General features: G+C 41.7%; 1 long non-coding RNA gene across 1 annotated transcript; it reads right to left on the bottom strand.

The window, feature by feature from the left end:
* Nucleotides 1-15,471: 15,471 nt before the first annotated feature.
* Nucleotides 15,472-18,150, bottom strand: LOC112948251. The gene is made up of 2 exons (XR_003249569.1): nt 17,974-18,150; nt 15,472-15,585 (listed from the first exon to the last, which is right to left on the bottom strand). It is a non-coding gene; the product is annotated as an uncharacterized LOC112948251 (long non-coding RNA).
* Nucleotides 18,151-22,080: the final 3,930 nt, after the last annotated feature.

Below are 22,080 nucleotides of genomic sequence, written 5' to 3'. Positions count from 1 at the left end.
GGGTGACTAAAAGCAACGTAGGAAGAATAAAAGTCARTCACTGAAGTGAAGAGCAGCTGAAAATCATGACTCATTATCTCAGCTTGAAACTTTCAGTTGACTTTCTAAACAGCAAARGCAAAGCAGGCTGCATTAGTAAGAGCTTCCAAACACAAACCGGTGGGTGGGTTTGATTATCTGGGAGAACAGCAGTCAGAGCAAGTATTTAATCTTGTACTAAAATGCAATGTCTATTTACGACTTTATGATAGCAAAGAGGGGAAAAATTACATATATATTTTTTTTCCTTTGTCATGCACTGAATTGCAAAAAAAAAAAAAAATGCAATTTATCTGATTTGAAACTGCTTCCTCATAAAACTTTCACTGAGAATTAACTCAGGTACTGCCAGCATTGTACTTGCAAAGCTAGCACATGACAGCTGAAAGAAAACGCTGCCAAAAAAAAATTAGGTATCTCTAAAAATGTTAAATAAGGCAAACATGGGTACCACTTGAGACACGAAGATACATTTTTGTAAATTTATTAACAAATTTTAATTGTACATAGATTTAAAAAAAATACTTTAGCTTCATGCATACACCACTAGTGAGAAAGTGAATAGCAAATACTCAGTTTTATCAAAATCGTAGATTTTAATTTATTCCTACATGTTTTTGTTGTTGTTTTTTCCTCATAAGGAAGGCAAGCTAAAGAAAGGACAAAAACAAAGTAAAATGAGGACAAAAATGAACAAAGGACAAATCACTTACAGATTTTGAAAACCTGCTAGTAGACTCTTGTCTCCGGCCGATTCCTAATGAGCATTAACACCCTAGTGAGGAACAASAGAAGGACTAAAATAAAATCACCTACTGTATCTGCATGGTATGAGAAGGGTCAAACAGATGGTCCTGTTGACAGGAGGAGCCTCACAGCATCTTCCACAGCCACCAGCTGAGCAACCATCATTACTGTGTGAAGCAAAGGGAGTCAAATGCCTTAGGGAAAAAAAAAAAAAAAAAAAAAAAAGAAAAGAAATGCAGAATTTACTCCTCCACAAGTTCGAAGATGTTTGCACAGAGATGTCTGCACAGCAGCTTGCAGTATATACAATCTTTGGAAACATATATAGGCTTCAACTGCATGATTACTACTTCCTAAACGCATAGTCCATTTATATTCTACCAGTTCTACCACTGATTAAAAATGACTTATCCCAGCATTAACTTAATAGGGTAAACAGAACACAAAACAGGAAAAAAACGGGTCAAATAAACTCAAAGAGAGAAAACAAAGTCTGCACACAAACACATCTACTCATGTTTTCATCTACTCACAAATTTGAATGAGGTTTAAGCTACTTGTAAGGGCAGTTACTTACATATTTTAATAACTTTATGACTCTCCCTACGATAAGTTACAGACRCTTGAGGCATACACAAAAAAAATAGTTTTATCTACATTACTATATATTGCTAAAGATGCACAATTCTCCCCTGTAGTCATAATTGTATAGGTACATAAACGCTTAGTATCAGCATAGTTATAYCCTATACAAACAACATGCTATAATGGCTCTATGCACATTCACATACACATACTAGTTCACTATTCACATACTAGTAACTAATATATGCTTGTCTAGCTCTTACCAGCTAAATGCAGCATTTGTACCTKGAGTTCCAGGAGGTAGACACAGAATCAAAATACACCTGGACCAACTGCAGTTAATTTTTCCTCAGAGCCTCATTCAGAAGAAAGTTTTCTGCACCTCACAGCTGAACTGAAGCACAGAGGTAGACGAGGGAGCTCCCTTTTCCTATTTACTTCAGGGTGAGGCTACCAGCCTGAGTTTCCAGGAGAAGATCAAGAAGCAAACGTACATCCTCATATCTGTCCRTGGATGGAGGACTCCAGCGCTAAAGCGGCATGTAAAGCCCAGCGTAGGCTCGGAGACTTTGCTTTCTAAAGCCAWTGGCTTTCACTCTTTCCTCTTTAAATAAAACGTTGATGAGGAAGCTGCAGGCTTTCTTAGTACTGTTACATAACATGCTAATAACAGAAATTTTTGTAGTACACGTTTGCACTGTTGGGACACATTTAATAACTACTCATCTCCTGCCAAGACCGTCTGCCTCACTCGCCTGCATGCTCAGAAACACGCTAAAGTCAAGGCATAAATACAGCAGGACCTGCCTCTATCCATGTCCCAAGGCTCTTAGATTTCCTGCTCTTTTCCTGTTATTCTCTGCCCCTTTCATTTTGACAGCCTGTCTCCACCTTTTTTTAGTTTGTTTGCTTTTAAGTTTTTTGTCACATAGCAGCAGGGTAAATCCTGTAACTTTTTCCCCATTTAATTCTCCCACTGACGTTTTTCATACTGGAAATGCATAATCAGCAGGGATRCTACAGGAACCTGCAACTCCGAGGCCTGCTGCGCAATACAGCCAGACTTTCCCCCAAGCCAGACTGAATCACAGCAGAGAAAATAAATATTTAAATAATAATTAAAAAACAGGTAGCAAATGTCTGGGTATTGTTCAAGGCAGCAAAAATGGCTCCAACCACCTGTTGTCTTCCACCTATGGACCTATAGACCTGCACCTCCTCCTGCAATTATAACTTTCATTCTCYAAATAGGGCATTGCTAGGATGACACATTGTCATTGCATATAAAGACAAATTGTCTTTCTTCGCTCTTTCTCTGCATATGCAGGTCTATAATGCACACTGAAATATCCTCCCCGAAATGTCCCCTGCTCAGGCTTTTAAAAAGTGCCCTCAAAGGCTGTAAACAACAAAAATGTGAATGTAAGAACATAGTTATTACAACTTTCATAAATATGGCAATGTATGTCCAGCGGGTCTGCCACCTCTATAATACAGGGTCAAGTCAGTAGGTTCTCAGCTGTAACTAAATATCCGATATTTAAACCAACTATATGTGTGTGGCGATTATTTCTATAAGAGATATCAAGGTCCCCACGACCACATTTAGAACTTCAAATACAAATCATTTACTAACAGACAAACCTTTCTAAGTAGAAAAATCTTATTCCTTCCTTGCAAAAACTTATTTCACAAACTTATCTGGAAATACAATATCTTTATGATAAGCATTACCAACCCCAGAAATAAGGAAATATCCATGCACCCGAACAAAGCAATCCTTTGTTCAGAGTTCCCAGTTTATCTTTGAGTGTTCCAAACCCAGTGCCAATTACATTCATATATGTCATTTAAAAGAAACTCACACTTCACCGGGGGCAGAATCTCCCTTTGGTTATTAGTAACTTCAGGTGTACAGGAAAAAAAAAATAAAAATAAAAGCCCAAAATGAAATGCTGACATAGGTGCGCCTGCAGCCATACATCTTTGTCCAGGCTTGACAGGGTCACTGAATCAGAGACCAATATCACAAAGCTGAAAAGGTGACAAACTTTTCTTCCTGCAACTGTACCCCAGCAGAGGGTAAAGACCTGCACTTAAATTCGCTTGGGCACCAGAAAAAAAAAAATAAAAGAGAGTCTGTTCTCAGTCAGATTCTGCATGGGCTAATTACCCTGGGGAAATCAGTGCTAGAATTATATTTAGTACTAACAAGCACTGCTGAAGTGTAGCTAACATCTTAACTGCATAGGTGACTGGCTTCAAAGGAGGGTCATTTCTACAGCAGCTTCCAAACCCTGCAATTATATTTAAACTCATACTTCCCTTCCAGGTCTCCAAATGTTGTGAGATTTTTTTAAAGACTCCACAACTGCACTGTTACAGATTCATCTGCAAATCATACTGGGATGCTTCRCATTGAAAAAAAAGTCTTATATTGAATCCGGAAACAACACAGCCCTTTGCTTCGAGTTGGCCTGATGCGGTCAACCCAAATTAGTGCCACTTCTTCATAAAAGGTAATTTCTGTATGCTTCAATGCTTGAATGGAAATAAAATCACCAAATCATCCTTATTTTACTGATATGATCTAGAAGTAATCTATAATCTTTGCAAGTCATAAATAATGCCATGATCAAGCGTAACAAAAACATTTATTTGATGAAGTTGATATCTGCAACTTCATAGCGATTTTCAATATTTTTCTTTGAACCTAAATCTGCCACAGTTCCCGTGCTTTTAGACTACAGGCTTTTGCACCCCTTGGATTATTGCTTTTGAGTCAATAAAACTCAAATTTTGCAAGCTTCATCTTTAACAAATGCATAAAGTGAGAACGCATCTTCTTCCACTTTTAACGCAGAAAGAAACAAGGACATCCTAACTCCTTGGAGACTCTTTTGCACAACCTGGAGAGCTTTTTTCTCAACAGTTATGAGCAGACAGTAACTATGAGAAGTAACAAAACAACCAGCTGCAACAARCAGCTTAAAATAGCATCTGATAGTGAAAGTTACTGAAAAAAAACCCTGCACCTGCCTCCAACTTCTAAAAGTATTGCTTTCATTTTTTTTTCTTTGCAGTGTACTGTAAATCAGAAGAAAAAAATGATGAGTGTGTAGTGGTGAGGTGAAGGAGGAAGTGTTTGGGTTCATTTTCATAAAATTATTTCAAAAGTTCCTTCCCTTCTTTCTGCTTCCGTCTAAATAGCGTAGCTGACAATAGTGCCTGTGCGGGCCAGGCAGTCTCCTTCATTCTCAGCCTCATTGATGGAACTGCTTCAAGGTGCACACTAGTATCATCTGAACAAAACAGTCACAGCTGTCAGGCTTTAAAACGCTCCAGGGACACGGATGGAGAAGATCTGCAGGATGCAGATCACGCCTGCTGCACCAGAGAAGCTCCCCTTGGATGATAGTGTTTCATGTGCCGAGATGAAGGAGGAAACATCTTTACTGTTGACTATACCTCTTTCCTAGTTGGTCTTCACTGCTCCAAACCACATGTTGAACCTCAGTAAGGTTGGTCCCTAGAGCAGTGCCCCTCCATGCAGGAGAGGAGAAAAGCTGATGAGCAACAAGGTTATGTGGAAAGGTAGCAGGTACCAGCAAAACTAGGAGAAAAAAGGGGTCGAGAATAAATRGGAAAAGGGAAGCTTTATCCAGGCTCCCACAACGGTGCTGGACAAGCTCAAAGGATAGGCTGGGATGGACACGTTATTTGGTGCCCATTTGAAGGAGGTTAGGGAGAGGACAGATCTAGTCTGCAGAATCCTCCCCACTCTCTCCTTCCCTCTTAACCTCTTTTGTAACAAAAAAAAAGGATATTTTTATAACAGAAAGTACACACAAATAGTCTCTTTTCGTAACTCTCWGGGCAAACAAACCTAGGAAGGAAATGGAAAGACAGGGAGTCTTACTAGCACTTCAGTCACATTTACCAAAAAAAGTTTGCGTTCATATGTAAATGACTTGTGCACGTGCCAACATTGCTCCCTAAATAACTGCCATTAATGTCAAACTACTTATCAAAAACTCAGTGGCTGAATGGGAAAGATCTATTAAAAGCTCTCTAGAATTCTTTATTTAACAACAATGCATCAAAGTGGCATAAACAGAGCATTTCTGATCAGCAAAAATGACCTAATGCTAACTTGAAGAAAACAAGAGAAAACACTACACTAAACGAGTGGTTATATTTTGCCCTCTTTTCATTTTTATGCTACTCTTTCCAACAAATATCAGGGCCATAGCACTCAGCCAAGGACATAGAAAATTCAGATTACTTAGAATCTGTTGAATGTCCTTTCACATTTAACATCTCCAGGTGGTTTGGGTGCATCTATTGATTAAATGATGCAGTGTAGTTACAATCTCTTAATTCACAGAGGTAGAAGAACAAAAGCAACCGCTCACAGAAAAAAATGGAGTTTGTGTCTTGTTGCATATCACAGGAGGGAATTTCATTGATTATAGCCCTCCCCCTTTGTAYGAACTGTGTGTTATCTTGTGGCAAATCACTTCATTTAGGTCTTTGGTGTTGCTGAAACAACAGAAAATGAACACAGAGGCAAAGCCTGGGGGAAGCTTTTGGTGAGATCAAACAATATGTATAAATACCTGAGGGGGGAATGTAGGGAGGTAGGGGCCAAACTGTTCCTGTAGGTGGCCAGTGACAGGACAAGGGGCAATGGGTACAAGTTGAAACACAGGCAGYTCCATCTCCATATGAGGAGGAACGTCTTCACTGTGAGGGTGCCCGAGCCCTGGCACAGGCTGCCCAGGGAGGTTGTGGAGTCTCCTTCTCTGGAGATCTTCCAAACCCACCTGGATGCCGCCCTGTGCCCCGTGCTCTGGGTGTCCCAGCTGGAGCAGGGAGTTGGACTAGATGGTCTCTAGAGATCCCTTCCAACCTCAACCATTCGGTGATTCTGTGATTTGCAGGTTGCAGTGTGACACYCACAACCAACACACAACTGGTTAACAACAGAGTGATGGGTGATGGACAGACCGCAAAACCAGAAGCGGAGTCCGGGAGAGGCACAGGGAAGTTTACAGGAAGAACAAAGCAAATACTTGGAGAGAAAGCAACGACCTGTTCCTCTGCGTAATCACAAAGCAGCCACCAGATTCTCAACCTGGAGGGTATTTAATCACAGCCACAATAAATCTGTTTCTGACCTCCAGGTTATAATTCTCATAAACAAAGGCTTATTTGGAAGGAGGAAAAAAGCCTCCTTGTCATTGATGTGCTTTTCTAGGTCAGCATTGCTGGAAGATGCACAATATTTCTTAAATCTCCAGCAAACCAACTATGAGTATGCAGAAGTATTACATTCCAGTAAAGTTCCCTACTTCTACTTTTTCAAAATATAAGCACCTGTTAGTGGGCTTCACCGATCCTCAGCTTCACCTTATCTCCTCAAGGAGATAAGATACTGACAAAAACAGCAAAGCAGAAGCACATGGATATTATTAGGAAATACCTCCTGAAAATGAAGGTCCTGTACCACATATTCAGAAACAAAGCTTTATAATAAATGCCAATGTTCTAACGTATACTATGCATCTCAAAATAGGAATTGCTCACAACTAACTGCATTAGGAGGACTTCTGGTTCAGAAAATAATCTGTACCTAAGGAGATGGTTTATCTTTTTCAGCCTTCATTTGATTAGTAACAAAGACTAGACAGAATTTTTGCTACATRTTCATATGAGATAACCAAGGTTGTCTGGCAAATAGCGGGAACTGGATGCCTTTCTGAACTGGAAGAAATACACTTCTCAACTCAGATGGCTCCTCTTAGCTTGTAATGTGTTTTGGGTCATGTCTTAAATTATGACAAGCATAACGCAGACACAAATTAAAAAAAGAAAAAAGAAATGACATCCCAAACTACAGTGGCATTAGCACAGTTAGCAAGACTTGAATTTGGGTAGTGAACATACTCTCTAAAATTACTAAAGTGAAATAAAAAGAAGAACTTGTGTGAAATTCACTAGGATATATAAATGAGATTAGATGCCTGAGCATTTAGAAAAAGACAAAGCACAAAACAAAAAATAGGCATTTCCAAGTACTAGAAACCTAGACCAAAGCCTGTTATCAAATTAATATTAATGATTTGTCATTTGGTTCTGCAGATGTTTCCCACGAGATAGCAAGTAACATTCCACTTGAAATCCGGGGAAGTRGAGACAAGGAGCTCAGTTATGTTACTCATTCCATTGGATATTTTTATCTGAACTTCTCAAAATCATTAGATTCAACAGATGTTACTTTGAAGGAAGTTTGTATCAGAGTTTCAGTGAATTCTCATTCATTCACTCATTCACTCATTCATGCTCATCTAACCCAAATGAGCTAGATTTTCAAATTTTTCCATAGCCATGATGACATGAGCTCCAAACCGCATCTGCTCTATCCTAACTGACATCTCCAGGTCATCTCCACCTCTTGTTCAATGGCATTAGAGACAAAGGGACTGTCCAACGAAACTGGTGCTGTCATCTCATTTTCACCACTAAGAAATTATCAAAGATGTCATCTACTCTCCTGGCCAAAACTTAACTTTAGAGTTWAGTTAAGTCTCAGCTGATTAAGAGGAAATAAGAATAAAAGAATAAAAGCAAAGGTTTGTAAACCCAATAGGGACCGCGCCTCTRTCTTAATGTGTATTATTATGAGGAGCTGGAAATCTTTACTTTCTAAATGAGATCTTATCTCTGATTACGAAGGGAGCAAAGCTACGTAACTCCAAGAATTTCCAAAACAATAATGTCCATACAAAACTGAAGTTTCCAGGAATGCAGAACATATTTCGCACATCACAAACACAGTCCTTAGAAATGGGCAACAGGAAGAATTGTCAAGGGTACAAGTACTTYCCAGAAAGGAAGGATATGAATAAGATCTCCCCCTTCTTCCCCTCTCCCCAGCCCAAGAGGCAAACAAAACAAAATGAGATTACAAAACCCACATTACTATTTTGTTTGCATTTTAGCAAGACATTCTTGTGGAATCAGAAAACAACTCAGCAAAGGAGCATCTGTGTAAATACACATGCAAAAGGCACCCATCATGGAGCACAGAAAAGTCACCCTCCCTTGTTATCCAGCTCAAATTCTTGCCATAGACTAATCAAGAAACAAAAAGAGAAAGCATTCGAGCTAATTATTTTGCCATGAGGACCATTAGAAAGCTTGATGTTTCCCAACGGGCCATCCTGCAGACCAGTGCAGAGCATCCTATGGAGCCCAAAGGGAAATCTGGGAGGCTGCACTACACACTGGAAACTTGCCAGTAAAAATTCAGCGCAGCCTTGAAGGCTCCCAGCTGAAGGGCCTGTTTTCCTTAGGCACTGAGCAAGTGGAGCTGCGCAGATGCACTCTGCAACTACCAGACCTGGCGCAAGGATGAACCAAAGCAGGCAGAAACAAAGGTTAAGAAAAAACAAAGAAACTCCAGGTCTGCAGTTTAGCATTTTGCTTTTATGCAGATTATCACTAATAAGACTCCTTGAGAGGGGGAAGAAAAAAAAAAAAMAAAAAAAMCACAACAAACATGTAAAGAAAATCAAAATCAGAAGAGTCCCTGCACTTTCCTACAATAAGCTCGTTCTCCCACAAGTGACAATGCAATGAAGGTTTGGAGTTGTGATGTAGCCTTAGGGAACACCAGATCAATATGTGTTTTAACTTCGGGTTATGAGAAGCAAAATAATTGCACTTTTAAGGAAATACAGCATTAAGTATGCTGTTTATGACAGTTTTGCTTGAATATTAGTCACATATATTTCACATTCAACTGCTTTGAATGAATTCAACTATTTTGGACAGCGAAATATTGATTTCACAAAAACCTATCCAAACATTCATCACCTAAGTGGAGTGCATCACACCAACTGTTCACTGAGCCCTGGAAGTTGCTTCTAACACTGACCAAAAATTATGTTCAGGAAAAAAAAAATATATATTATATATATATATGAAAGGTTAGGATATTATATAGTAATTCTGTCCTCAAAACACCTTCCTGGTTTCCAGGAATGTGTGATTTAGAGGCTTTCTCAATTAAAAATTGCACCTGCATCATTGCAATAAACAGTCCTCACAGATCATTTGTCTGTGAATTTGCCTTACTTTAAAAATTAATCTATAACTTAAGCAACAAGAACATCTTTTGGTAACGACTTTCATAGATAAATTAGGGTTGCACAAAGCACTATGCCTCCCTTTTCATTCAATATTTTTTTTCCTATTTATTCTCAGGCCTCAGAGAATTATGTGAAATTATGATTGTTCTATATATGTCCCATATTACTCAGATTTTGTCTACTGCCATACCATCAAGACATCCAAATTGGAGTACAAGTATACTTTTTTTTGAGATAATTGAATTGTCTGAATTTATAACGTACTGCAAAAAAAAATAAAACCCCAAAATGATTCCAGGAACATTTCAAGAATAGTTAATTACTTAACACAGTTTTTTCCTCATAGTCTTATTATAAGGTGCCAGTAATCATAATTTTTCAGCTGAAAGAATAGGTTAAAGGGTTCACAATTTCTCTCAGATTGATTATAGGGCTTTTCTAAAGGACAGCACTTCTTTTTTTTTTTTTTTTTGATAGTTACAAACAGTAAGAAAAATAAGTAATTCCAAAACTTTCAAAAATATATAGCAAGATCTTGCCATATTGGTGCAGAGTGGCTATGTGGTAAATGAATGCAAATAAAACTGCATGCCTTCAAGCATCCGGGACACTACACGGCCGTGCATGCTGCACGGGTRGAGATAGCCAGGGTGGCTTTAGGCCACGGTGTCCTTGGTGTTTTGGGGGCAGACTAAATATCTGCAGATCCTCAATCCTTGCATGATACCCAAGACCCAGAGCAAACAGAGCGCATCTAGCTAGAGTCCACATTAAGGCTTCATTGTTGTTACCTATATTAGATCTACACTGTGTGCCCACAAACAACCACCCTGCTCGCTGGCAATGCTGGCAAACCTGTCGTTACACCCAAACTAATTCCTTCAAGCAAGCTGCAAAGCATAGAACGAGGTCATCAGTCCTACACAGGGGACAGAGCCTAGCATCTCTGCAATGTCCTAAATGGGATTCTGCAGTCTGCRACCAAGGCCCTCAAGCAGAACGCAACTGGTCGGGAGCCTCCACAGAAACAAAGCCTAAATTACTCAGAAAAACATAAATGCCTAAATACAAAACACTCATCTGATTTTATAGCAGTATATTCAAAGTGAAATCAGTGTCCCTGCCTGGCACTAACACCTCTGAGAGCATCACAACCTTGCAAAGGCGACCGACACTGGAAGAAACAGTCCCTAGGGTTAGGACACCTGATGGACTTCACAGGGAAGAGTTAATTTCTTCAGTAAGAACAGTTAAGGAATAAGAATGTCCCTTTTCCTTAAAAACAAATCTTTATGTAAGTATATTACCTAACAAATACAAACGGGAGTAAAATGAGAAGATGGGAAGGATGCCAACATAAATCTTCTAAATCCTTTCTCTGAGGAAATCGGGAATGATCTTCCACTCAGGGATGGAAACGGCATGGAGGAAATGCAGAGCATTTTCAGCRTGTTTAGTCCTGTTCTCCAAAGGATTCAGAGAGCAGAGCGCTGCCACGGGCAAAGAGGCCTGGGCTAGCGCAGAGCTGCTGCGAGACACCACGCATGGCCTTCGGAGACCAAAATTCAGCATCTCCTCCTAGCTGGAAGAGCAACCCTGACTGATAAAAAACTGATCTTCTTGATACTAAACTAAAAGAAAAAGTGCAAGTCATTACACCTGAGTTCTACACAAATTTCCCCATTGCTGTGATAGGCCGCCCATGGCCACCTCCAGTAAGAGGAGGATGCAGGCAAATAGSCACAAGTCAGACTAAAATCACTACTGACACACAATATTGGCAAAACCTCATTGGGAAGGCCTGTGATATCTCCTGGCATGAGGCTGGATTGCTCTGATGCAGCCACCTCTGGCACCTGCCACAAAGCCAGGCCAGATCCCAACTTTATCCAAGGCAGCAGCAAARCCCTGTTAACTTCAGCATTCAAAGCATAACCCATCACCTCCATCAGGAGGTGGAGAGAGCTCTCAGGAGCTCTTCTTGCCTGAGGAGGTACATGTTGAATAACTACCTGCTCAAGTAAGAGGAATTTCATCAGTGCAGTTAGCTGGAAACCAGCTGCTTGTGTTACTAAATGCAAGGGAAAAAAAAAAAAAAAGAAAAAAACAGGAAAAGGCTTGCAGCAAATCTGAGCCAGGTGGGGTAATGATTACCTCCCGTGAACACTTCCGCCCTTGTCTAATATGCTGTGCCATGGTCACAGGGAGGATGATTATGGGAACCCACCTGCCATTTAGGTGCCCAGCTTCATCCACTGTCAACTGAACAGGTGCCCTCCACATGCTTTTGTTATTTAACTCCTTTATTTAAATACATCTATGCTCAAACTACTTTTCGGCTTCTCCAGTACCATAATCAGGACTAAAATTGCTTTCTAAAACTACAAGGCAAGCAAAAAAGAATCAAACATTTAAGAACTAAAAATCAAACTTTCCTCTTTGCATAGTCTTGAGTTTCTCTTCCCAAAGCTACAGCCAAGTAAAACTACATGTCCTGAAGCCATCTTCGGAATGCATCACTACAAGAAAAGTCTGTCAGCTTTATAATAAGCCATTTTAGTATGGCAATGAATGATAAGAGGAAATCAAATAACTTCATTACACACAAGCATCAACACCTGAAACCACTTAATTGACAATATATTCTGAAAGGAAAAAAAAAAGAAAGCCTGCAAAACATCCAGCACACAAACACCACAGCTTAATCACTGAAAACATAAAAATATCAAGGTGAAAAGTTTTATGATCTTAATACAACACGTCATCACTCAGCTTACAGAGTACTCTGAACAACTGACACTCATAAAATCAAGGGCAAGTTCCCTTCTTGCCAGCAGCTGTGCTACGCTACCAGCACTGATAAGCGAGACCATTTCTTGTCAGAGAATCGCAGAGCAGCTGAATTTGGAGGGGACCTTCCGAGTTAGCTCAACACCCCAAACATCACAAGTAAAAAATGTTTTTTTTTAATTTTTTGGATCCCTAGTTGCTTCGCCGTTGTCAGGATCACGCCAGCTTCACGGAAGCAGGCAGGTCCACACGCGGATCCCTTCATCCGCACGGGCTGGGCAGGGAGAAGCGGCTCTATCTCTTCCCCGTAGACAAGAAACATCCCGACAAACGCAAACGCTCCGGCCCGAGCGCCTTGCGCGGCGGCCCCGCAGCAACTGAGCGCAAAGCAAGGAGCCGGGATTAGCGAGCAGAACTGCCGGGCGAACCCGCTTCCCCGGACACGTGGGAGGCCAGGGCAGGCGCGGCACAAACGCGCCGTATCCCCAGAAAACGCCCCCAAACCTGGCGCCGCGCATCGCGCCCAGCGCGTTGCCCCGCGCAGAGGCGCCGTTACCTGCCGCTGCGCGGAGCCCCGCGCCGTCCCCGCGCTGTCCCCGCGCTGTCCCCGCGCTGCCGCTCGCGCTGTCTCCGCGCTGTTCCCGCTTGTCCCCGCGCTCGGCCCGCGGCGGCCGCCCCGGGGCGGCACCGGCACCAGCCCCGGCCGAGCCCGAGCGCCGCCCCCGGCGCTGCCGCCCGCCTCCACCCGCGCCTTGCCCCAACATCCCTGTTTCCCGGGCTTCCCTCCCGATCCCGCCTCGGGACACCCGCCTTTCCCGAGCATCCCCCAGCACGGCACCGGCTTTTCCCGAGTACCTGCTCCCCCAGGCACCTGCCTCTCCCATGCACCCACCTAGGCATCCCTGCCACCCACCCTTCCTGGTTCTCCTGAGCATCCCGCCCYGGCAGCACCCACCTTTCCCAAGCCTTCAAATCCTCACAGATGCATTTTTGTTCAGGCAGGAAAACTGAACAGAGGGCAGCGACTTTACCTTGCCCGGCAGCTGATGCCCCACGGGCTTTCCCGGGACACGCTGCAGCATGRAAAGTTGAGCAGCACCTGGAAGCCCCTTTCCAAGCCCAGCAAGCTCCATGCAGATGTCCCCCTCTCCCAAGTGCCTTCCTGGATGGCAGCTCCCTCCTGCTCACACCCGGTGATGTTCAACTTCCATTGAGGTTATCACTGCTAACGAGGTGCAGAGCAATARGAAAAAAACCACCCTTGTGAAGGATTATATTTGCATCCCATACCTTTGGGAATTGCACGGTATGTAAGAGCACGCTCAAGAAGCAATACTCGTCTCCTGTCGCCTACTGAAACTGGTGACGCAACCACCTTGTGCCATTGCAAAACAGCAGTCATCATGCACGTGGGTTTGCCGAAGCATAAGGAATTATTCTGCTAACCACCRGATGAACGTTTGGATATGGGGAAAAACAGTGTGATTTCCATTACTCCATTCTCAGAAGCAGAAATTTGCACGGAAGCAAGGAGCTCAGTAAGAGTTTTTGCTCACACTTCCCAGCAAGTTTATAGCACTAGGGCCAAAGCTGGCAAAAACTTTGCCTGGCCTCCTGACTTGCAAAACATGTTTGAATGGCCAGACCATAATGTGCAAGTGCTGGATCATTGAATTTATCAGTCCTTTGCAATCACCATTATGTGAAATATGCAGTTACTCCTAGAGTACACACAACACCCCCAGTCATTTTCAGTGCTCAGTAGGGCAACTTTATTCACCTCGTGCAATCAAAAATAAATGACTTCAGGGAAAGTAAGCTGAGAACAGAAAACTGCCTGAAAACAGAGGGAAGAAAATTTGTACTGTTTCCTATTTTTCTCATCTTTTTGTTTTTAGATAGCTGGGCAGTTTCTGGAACATGAATGACCTAGTATTCAAAATACAAATTTTCAGTTCGTTCTCGGATGCCACAAAATGAGCAGCATAAAAACGGGCTCGTGCACATGTTTTGTCAMAGATGACAGCCAAGACACCAAAAGACATAAATATGTTCAAGCATAATGTATTAGAAAAGATAATTGATTTTCAAAGTGCTTAAAAAAAACCTAGCTTGCCTCTTCCAAAACAAAAGGAAAAAAGGTTTTTTGGGGTGCAATGGGAGGAACAGAGGAACAAAGTTCTTGCATCCTGCAAAACAGCAAGCTTGCTGTAATTAAATAGATATTAAAAAAAGGAAAGGTCAATAAACTATTACAAGGCTGCCCAAATATGACACATATAGTTATAAAGATCAGATGAGCATGAGAGATTTTCCACTCCTGTACATCAAGTAGCTGTACCAAGGCGCTGAAGAAAGGCTCGGGTGTCTTTGGTGGTAACGGCGGCAGCTGTGCTGGAGCAGGCGCATCACCAGGGCCACGCGCATCCGTGTTTGATGCCATCAGGCCTGCATCACTACTTATGTTTTCTCTGAACAGCACATACCTACAGGGTGCTGTGCTGGAGATGAAAATAAATAAATAAATGAAAATACTGAYCCTGAGACATTGGCCTGCAAAGCAGTGCCTAGAGCGGGAAGGTGCATCTGCCTTCCCGCTCCTGTCAAGGCCTGTGGACCTGGTGACTCATCATCCTGCCACTCGCTAGTTTTCCCATATTTGATGTACTTGTCATCACTCAGCTATTTGATGTACTCATGGGCATCTAAAATGTATTTTTGAGAAAACCGAGCTTTAAATGATAGGTTAAAAAACAGAGCTCCTTGCCACTTATCCTGGCCTTATCTTATGGCTGAAGCAAGACACCTGTCTGATAACATTCACATTGACTAGTCTTATTTTTAACAAACGCTGGTGCTCTTTTATTAATTCCAAAAAATGCTCTCACTTCCTATGATAACTTTATGGGGCTGCAATGCATGGATTAAAGGGAAGCAATGGGAAACGCCCGGCCAAAGTCGTCAAGAGCGGATGCAGCAGCGCTGAGAGCTGGGCTCCCGCTCAGCCATCACTCACGGGACTGTGAACTGGGACAATGCAGCTTTTCTCCCTCACCATTTTTCTTTTCYAGACTGTTTAAAAAATAAATAAATAAAATAAACRCTACCTTATGGCCTCGTCAGTTCTTGTTATAACTCTTTACTGAGTGAGAACAAGAGATGTTTTAGCATCCAGAGCTCCTCTGCACAGTCCATTTTTCCAGCAGCACCTCCCAGGGTCAAGAGGATGGCAAATGGGGACTCCAGGGTACAGGGACACAGGGAGATCCTGGTCAAATACAATAAGTAAATAAATAAATAAATAAACATGATTCTTCAATTCAAAATTAGTTCTTGCTTTCTGACCTCAGAGGTAGCACATCTAGTAACACCAGTTTGACCAAGTAAAGCACATTTCAGTGTCTTCTCCTCTAAGTATCTCCTATCCCACCTGCAGGAAGACATGCTCACTGGCACAAGCATCTAGAGCTTTGAATACTTAAACCCTTACCTATTCTTAAGCAATTCTATTTGTATCCACCTACTTATCACCAGCTTTGCCGACTTGCTTACAGAAGTTTACTTAGTAGGCTGGTTTAGGCATTTGTTGGCTTGGGGCTATCGTTCTGCCAGGCTATACAATGGCTAAAATGCTTTCTGAAAATGTGAAATTTTGAAATTTCATTAATGAATAACTGCTGCTCTTTATTTCTTTTATTCCAAAGATGGACAGGTAAGTCCCAGAACTCCCACTTCAGGGAAAAGCACGGATCTGGAAGTTCATTTTCCTTGCAGCCGAGCACCTGGTTGACAGACAGGATTAGAGGAGACCTGAGGATGAGTTTGCTCTCCAAGACCAGCTGCAATGAGCTGCTTCCAGGATGCAAACTGGCTGCATGGTTTAAGTCACCCTGTGCAACTATACAAATAAACCCATTCAAGATTTTAGGACATTTAAGGCACCAGCAAACTACCCTGGAAACCATCATTTTCCTCCCATTAAACATCATGATTCACCTGTAGGCTAGAAAAAAAGGTTATATGTGCTTTATGGCTGGATTCTCTGTTTTCTGCATCCAAGGTRTCATCGAGCACCTTCCCATCTGATAACGGAAATGTGACATCTTGAAACCAGAGCTCAAACCCCAAGAAATGAAACCATCACCACCTCGCATTTCCTCTGCTCCGCTTTTTGAATCATGCGCCCATGTGAGTATGGGACTTTCTCAACCATTTCGAGCTAGTTTTTGGCATTCAGTGCTATTGTGAGTTGGTCACTATTGTGACCAACTGTACCTAGTGAGAGACAATGAAGATGCAGTACAGCTGTGCTATCAATTCAGGATTTATTACTTTTAATTACAGCTTCATTATTAAATAGGCTTCACTCTGTAAGGGACTCCCTGGTCATTCTGTTGACAAAGTTCTCTGAACGATGCTAAACTATATGTTTCCCATGCAAACAATGAGATTTAAAATCAGCTGAAAATCCATTTTTTCCATCCCAGAAGTAGCGCAAAGCTGTATATTATATGTGTAATATTCTCCCTTGCTAACTTGATTTTCCCATGGTCATGCAAACACTCAGAAAGGTAACAAAYGCTCTATAGAAGCACTGGATCAAGAAAACCAGAAACATAAATTTAAGAGYTTCATCCCACAAAACTGACCCAAACATGGGAAAAATAGCTTTATATTTTAATTTCTACTACTGTTAATATTTCTTCTATTATAAAACTTATAGCCACTTCATTATAGTTCTAAAAAAATGCAAACAAACCTAAAYCCATAATTATAATCTAGAAGCAAAGGAGGCTTAATCAGTGTTAACTAATCTTTCAGAAATGTGCATCCTCAGAGTAGCTAGAATTGCAGACAGTATGAGATACTAGACTTGCACACATTTCTAGATGTTAAATGATTTATGCAATATTAAGGGTACTGGCCCAGAGCAAGAGATTCCATGCAGACAAAGCCACAAGTTTAAAGAACCCCACTTAGGCTACAAGTGATTTTTTACAAGCAGTATCACTTGTTAATAATAATAATAGTAATTTTTTAAAAATCTAAGGGCTCTTTAGACTTTTATTTCCATATTTTTTTTTAATACATAAAATCCCAAAGTGACTAATGGCAAGTTGAGAACTACCATGACCAATTAAAATTAGTTAACAGGGTTTGATGATGACGTGCTAAAGGTCCGGGTCTTTGCAAAGCCAGGCCCAGCTGTCACAGACACTTGCAGCTGTTAGTTCATGGCTCCCCAAAGGTCTTTATCGCAGCATTAAAGACTGCATTAAATTATTCTTCCTTTTGCAATGACAGCTGTACTTGCCAACAAGGTTACCAACTGCATCTGCTTGCCACCAGCCTATGCCAGATATTATCACTCTCAGATCTGCCAGCAGAGCTGCAGCTGGGAGATCTTATTAATCCACTTTTGGCAAAATAAGCTGCCCTTGCAGAACCTTATTGAACAAATTCATTCACCTTCCTCCCTCACCTGCCTCAGTCCCATCCTGACTATCTGGAGCTGGGGTTGGCTCCGCTCCACAGCTCCCTGCTCCCCTCTCCTGTTCAGCTCCAAGCAGGACACTAAATCCAGAGCAGATATGATAAAACTCATAAGCAAAGCACATTTCTTATGCTTTTATATGATCAGGAGTTAAAAACTAACCGTGTCCGCACCACTCATCAGCTGGGTGTGGGCCAAGCCTGATCAAAGCCTTTCCACGTCGGTGCAGCTCCTACTCCAGCTCCCAGTTTGTTGCTCTCCACTGACGTTCTGCAGGAGAGGTGCTTGGCACCAGGGCTGAACAGTCTTCAAAGCAGATCTGTCATCCAGGCAATCTTCAGAAGAGCCTAACGGGAGGACAGGAAATGGTGTCAGGACAAGGAAATGACAAGAATAACTGGCTATTTTYGCGGCTGTGGATTTTCTGGTAGTGGATGATTCCACTGATCCATCAATTTCCCCATCCTGCCTCTGGCAGTGACCAATATTTGTTGCAGCTGGAGAAAGTGGAAACCGCCTGCCTTTCCTGGGGCTGACTGTATATTGCTGGAAGTTAAGGGAAAGAAATCCTCAACAGCTTCAGGAACTGATACATTTGCATCTAAAAGCACAATACCCAGGAAAAACTATTCCAGTATCTTTTTTGTTAGTCTATGCCCTTCAGARTATAAACAGTAATGCTGGGTTACAGTAATTGATGAATGCACATTTCCCCAGCAAAGATTCTATTCTCACTCTTTGATGGCTGTTATAAAGGGGTTATGAAGATTTCCCTTCCAAGGATGACCCAGCAGCGACACAGGTTTTTCTCTGCGCACAGATGCAGATCTGGGGCTGTTGTGGGGAACATTAATAGACAAGGCACAGGGTGAAGCACAAAGCACCAGGAAAAGGCCTCAGCCACTATGATTTAAAGCCTCCTCCAAAGTTGCTCTAATTTACTAATTTACTCTACTTTCCTAGAAAAGGGTAGTGCACTTTGCAGCAGTGGCATGCAACAGAAACCTGTTGCACAGGCAAAATTTAAGTGAGACAATCCCCAAACACACTAATCCCTCTTGGAAAGCCCAGGAGCTTTGACTGACAGAGCTCAGACCTTTGCCTAGGCGAGCACCCCGTCTCTGTGTACACAGCTACACTCCCTTTTCTCCGGAGGTGACAAAATTCCAGCCTGAATCCRGATAAGCAGTAATAAAGCACGGAGCAGCCTCTGAAGTGAGGTGTAACAATTGAAAAAGGAAGAATTTCAAGTGTAAAAGTGAGGGGTAGGACTTGACTCATAGAGCCATCATTTCAAATGCATCTTCCACACATCTGAATCCTCCCCATAGGTTCACTGTACTCCTGCAATATTTAAAAAAATAAATAAATCCTTATCCCTCGTCTCAATTTTAAGGCTTACGTAAAATGAGTATGCATACAGGAAAGTATTTCATGCTTGCTTTCTCCTTCCCCTCCCTGATAAACTCAACAGGTCCCTATTACGGTCTTTACTCAGAATGGTTTACCTAAGGGCACTAACAAAGCTGAGAATGATGTTTCCAGGTAACGGCCGGAGATGGCAGCCAGGTGCTTTATACATCCGGCTCCAGCACCCCTCTGATAAGAGACACATTTGCACGAGTTGGGAACGGAGTGATATCCTGCTTCGCATAGGGATATGAATAAAAGGCTGGGGCTCCAAACTGCGAAAGCAGATTCTTATGCCCAGACACCTACCATCTTTGGTATCTGGAGAAAAAAAAAAAAAATACAGCAAAAGAAAACATGAAAAGAAAAACATCTTGTTGAATGTGGGTGTTTTAAARGGCTTTCTAGCACTTAGCATAATATATGCATTTTTGTGTCTTTCCTATAAATCACATTGCAAGATGTCCCAAGATAACGTCACTTGAGAATTTTTGTTCATTTGCTTTATAAATCTTAAACTTATGCAAATGATTTGGTATCTGAGAATGAATAGACAAAGTCAAAATTGATAAAGTTGTTTGATTCTCTAATTTTTCTTTTCTTACTGCAGAAAAATTCTTGGTCCTGAACTCCTCATCATTTGGAGGTACCTACATCTTTTTTTCAGCTTGATGTGACAAACTTCTAAGTGATCCCTTTATCAAAAACTTCTGCTTCCTCAACAAGTCGTAATTCTCAGTTTACTCTGTGACCATTTAGAAGACAAACAGCAGAAGTTTCAACACAGTCTCCTGGGACTGTATAGCTGTTTTGTGCTGTTTGCTTTTCAACAAAGCAAATTAACTCCCTGCAATGCAAGGCCAAGACATATTCCAGTCCACTGCAACCTTACCAAGGGCTTACTTTTACTAAATCTCAGAGACAGCAGAAGGCAATTCCATATTTTTCCCTGCTCAAGAGTAAAAGAGAGTCCCAATCATCCCCTAATTCATCCCCCATTCCCTCATGTTAGTTATAGAAGCTTTTTTTGCTAGTGCAGCTGTCATTTCCATGTTGCAAGCAGCGATCTAGCAACTCACCAAGGAAATTATGAAACAAAATCTCTTACAACAGGAGCACAATGCCAAAATACTGACTTTCCTCTCAACCCTCATGATTTTAACATCATTTGATTGAGGTGAGGGGGAAATAGAGAGGGAAAAATTGGAAGGAGGGATCCATGGCCCAACAGTGACCCAAGAGGCTACCTGCTGTCAGGAGACCAACAAGTGACCTCACATCTCCTTGCTGGAATCACTCTGCAACCAGGGCATTTCTGGGAGCTGTCATCAAACATTTTCTCCACTTACACTTTTTTTTTGAACTGGAAAGGGACCCAACTCCAGGTGTTTTGGAAGGCAAGAACCAATCTACACCATTTCCTGTTAAGAAAAGGTATCAGGTCCATCAAGGGAATCAGGAAGGTTCATGAGAAGTTAAGCACCTTTCTTACCAGGCAAGTGAAAAACTGCATTAGAATATGCCAGGATATAGTGCTCAAAAAGGTGCCCAACACCCATAAATGCCAGTCACACATGTACTATTGCAACATCCTTGAACTTTATCAAGCAGTCTGTAATTCACTGGGCACCAGCTGGTATATGCTTTTGTTTGTTTTCCTATGCGTGTTTCTTTCCAAGAGAGAAGGAATTCAATTCAGCTGAGGGCCAAGTGTGAAATTATTATAACAGTATCTAAAATGAAASCAACTGGGAGTTCTTCCAACCTTGTGCATCGAAAGCATGCAAGTAACATGGGAAGATAACTACAGGCCCATGGGGAGAAAGAGGGAATGTATAGGGAAAAGGAGACAAGGATCTTTTCCTGAATAAGTCTGAAGATTTTTGAAGTTTTTTCCCTTCCAATGAACAGCTTAAATTTAAAATCAGGAAAGAGGAAGGCCATCATCATGTCTAGTCTCATGGAAGCCCTATAATAACTGATGAGCACAGCAGGGTTACTCAGAACTCTTAAAACTCTACATTGCACAAAACTCTTCTGGTACCTTAGAACCCATCCAGATCTCTTTCACAGGAGACCAGAAGTGAGAAAAAGCAGTACATTTCGGGACAATAACAGATAAGAACATTAGGAGTGTTCTCCCTCTTTCAGACCATCTAACAAGGTTGGGATTTTGCCTTATGGAAACACCAGGTTCTCCCTGGAAGCAGATTCCTGTGCAGATGAACATAAGGGACTGTAACAGCCCACATCACCAGTGACATCAGATCTAGCAACCCCCAAGAAGCAAGAGGTCCCTTCCAGCCAGCACTCAAGACATTTTGTGCCTGGTCTGTCTGACTTCATGCTAGTTTGCTGCCTCCAGAACGCTGGACCCTCAACAAGTAGGAAAAACACAAATGAGGAATTAACTGCCAGCTAAACAAGACTTCATTGATTCTCACTTCCCAAACTGATCATAAACTGCTTCTTTACAATTTTATCCTGTCTCTCAGCTGGAGGGGTAGGGATGTATAGTGAATATGTTGTTTATAATGGAGATACTTAAATAGATGGCACCTTTAGAAATCTGCCAGAATTTCATTACATCAATCCAAAATTATCAAGATTATTTGTAAATTAATTGAACCTGCAAAAGTTMTTTTTATACCACTAGGAGTGGATTACAAACATCCTGTGCAGACTATAACATTCATTTCCTCTAACAGCCATAGTAAGGCAGAGGCTTCAAGGATAAACCCTTAAGAGCAAGGAAAATAGTTTCAGAAATAGCACATGCACACAGCCACAGAGCACAGCCATGCTTCGAGTAAAACACTGAGTCATTTTTCCTCCAGGCTATTCTCTTCTCAGCATCTC

This window comes from Nothoprocta perdicaria, unplaced genomic scaffold (genome assembly GCF_003342845.1).
Source record: "Nothoprocta perdicaria isolate Ctin4 unplaced genomic scaffold, notPer1 scaffold_26, whole genome shotgun sequence".
Classification (NCBI taxonomy): Eukaryota; Metazoa; Chordata; class Aves; order Tinamiformes; family Tinamidae; genus Nothoprocta; species Nothoprocta perdicaria.
This window is presented reverse-complemented; position numbering and strand designations above follow the sequence as displayed.